The sequence below is a fragment of the Rhinopithecus bieti genome, unplaced genomic scaffold (assembly GCF_001698545.2).
Source record: "Rhinopithecus bieti isolate Rb0 unplaced genomic scaffold, ASM169854v2 scaffold_3856, whole genome shotgun sequence".
Classification (NCBI taxonomy): Eukaryota; Metazoa; Chordata; class Mammalia; order Primates; family Cercopithecidae; genus Rhinopithecus; species Rhinopithecus bieti.
The window spans coordinates 480,982-483,710 of NW_016804410.1; positions in this window are offsets into that span (position 1 = coordinate 480,982).

Below are 2,729 nucleotides of genomic sequence, written 5' to 3' on the forward strand. Positions count from 1 at the left end.
TCTCAGCATTTGGAACACTGGAGAACCCAGAATGGAACAAAATTAGACTGAATGTAAATGTCATTTAAAAATCTCACTGGCTGGGCACAGTGGCTCACATCTGTAATCCCAAAACTTCGGGAAGCTGAGGCAGGTGGATCACCTGAGGTTAGGAGTTCAAGACCCGCCCTGCCAACATGGTGAAACCTCATCTCTACTAAAAATACAAAAGTTAGCCGGGCATGATGGTGTGTGCCTGTAGTCCCAGCTACTTGGGAGGTGAGGCACAAGAATTGCTTGAACCTGGGAAGCAGAGGTTGCAGTGAGCTGAGACTGCACCACTGCATTCCAGCCTGGGCCTCAGAGTGGAACTATCTGAAAAAAAAAAATACTAAAAATCTAACTCAGTTACAAAGGCTGCTTGTTGCATAGAGCCATTTTGATCTGATCATACAGTCTTTTAAGTTGTGTACATTCCTTGGTGGGGGGGGATAAAGGGTCTGAGTCCCCTAAGGCTAGTCTGAAGAGTATGTGAAATAAGGATTAAAGAGATACCCTGATTATTTTGAACAACCCCCTCTCCGCCCCCCGCATGCAGGTTATTCAAGAGAAATGGTGTCTTTGGGGAAGGAACAGGGTAAAAAAGGTAAAGATGATGACTGATAAAGCATAAAAAGAATGAAAACCTTCAAATTAAAAATAAAAGGATGGCATCCTGGTTTTAATCATGATGGAGTAATAAGAATGGGGCTTACCCTTTACTGTAATAATCAACTGTAAAACTCTTGAAAATACATAAAGCAGTGTTTTCACACAGTTGTAGACAGCAGTCCAGGACTGATTTTTAAGAGAAGAAACAAGCGGTGAGCTCCATAATCACCCTGACTTTCTGCTTGAAGGTACTTTGCAAACTAACATAAAGTGGAGTATGTCTGGTTGGGAGAAAATAACACAGTATAGGGTTCCTGCTAAAATTTGCTGAGCAGAGTACTGGGGAGGAGGAAGCTGCAGAGAAGCAGCTGCAGAAATCTGCATAATTTTCTTACATCTAGCACAACACTAAACAGTACAGGGAGAAACCATGGGGCTTTAGGGATTAGCAGCTATAAGGGGCCGAGTGGAGACTTTGAAGGTATTCAGTTCTGGAAGACTTTGGAATTCTGGCCAAATAGCAGAGCCACCACCTCAAGTATTCAGCTGAAACCCCAAAAAGGCCATGCCCTGCAAATAGGGGTACCTTAATTTGCCCCAAACTAAGCCGCAACAGGATCAAGCAGGTCGGTGAGTAAATGAACTGCCTGCCAGCACAAGACTTGACACTCCTCAAGGAAGACAAAATCCAGACTGTAACAGCAGCATCAATAATGTCCAGCACACAGTAAAAGATTACTGGGTGTCCAGACAAGAAAATGTGACACAATCAGAAAAAACAAGCAATCAAAACAGATTTAAGAATTGATACAAATGTTGGAAATCGCAGACAAGTACTTTAAAACAGTTAATATGTTCAAAATATTAAAATGACACTGAAGAAGTGGGGAATCTCAGAAGAAATACTAAGAAGTGAACATTGTATAGCTGGAAAGTACATTCTGAAAAGAAAAATTCACTGGATGAGCTTAACATACAGGACACTGGAGAAGAAAAGATCAATGAACTTGAGGGCAGGTTAATATAAACTATCCCAACAAAGCATAAAGAAAACTAAAAAAACAATTGCCAGACTTGATGGGATAGTATCAAGTGTCTAACATGTATAGTTGGAATTCAAAAGGAGAGGAAGACTGAGCCAGAAAAATACATATTTGGAGAATAAAAGCAGAAAATTTCCAAATTTCATTTAAGAAATCTACAACCCATAGATCCAAGAAACTCACACTGCAAACAGGATAAAAAGGAAATCACACCTATGCACCTAACAGATTGCTGAAAAGTAGGAAAGTTTAAAAGCTGTCAGAGAAAAAAGGGAACAATGATGATAAGAAATACATGACTAGAAAAAATGCAATCAAGAAGACAGTCTTAAATATCTTTGAATTGCTGAAGTAAAAATACTGCCAAACTAAAATTCTATATCCAGTGAAAATATTCTTGAAAACAAAAGTGAAATAGTCATTTTTGGATATGTGAAAGTTGAGAAAATATGCTGTCAGAAAACCTGCACTGCAAAAGGTGGAAATTCTTCACACTAAGGTACATGATACCTGCGTGTATCTACATGAAAGAAAGAAAAATGCCAGAAATGGCAAATAAAATTATCTATTTTTCTCATTTCTTGAATTATTCAAAATCCAGTTGACTGTTGAGAATGTGTTTAAGCATAAACAATTTAAACAAAAAGTAAAAAGTTGTATGATTTAGGACATGTAGAGTAAAATATACAATAATTATAGCACTGTACAGAAAGACAACTAGAAGTATACTTTCCCCCTCCACCCCCGAGAGAGGGCATCACTCTGTCTCCCAGGCTTGATTGCAGTGGTGTAATCTTGGCTCACTGCAACCTCAACATCCCAGTCTCAAGCGATCCTCCTGCCTCAGCCTCCCAAGTAGCTGGGACCACAGGCAAGTGCCACCACACACAACTAATTTTTTGTAGAGATGGGGTTTTGCCATATTTGCCCAGGGTGATCTTAAACTGAGCTCAAGCGATCTGCCTGCCTTAGCCTCCCAAAGTGCTGGGATTACAGGCATGAGCCACTGTGTGCGGCAGAAGTATACTTTTATCAGGTGTATACATTATACAATTA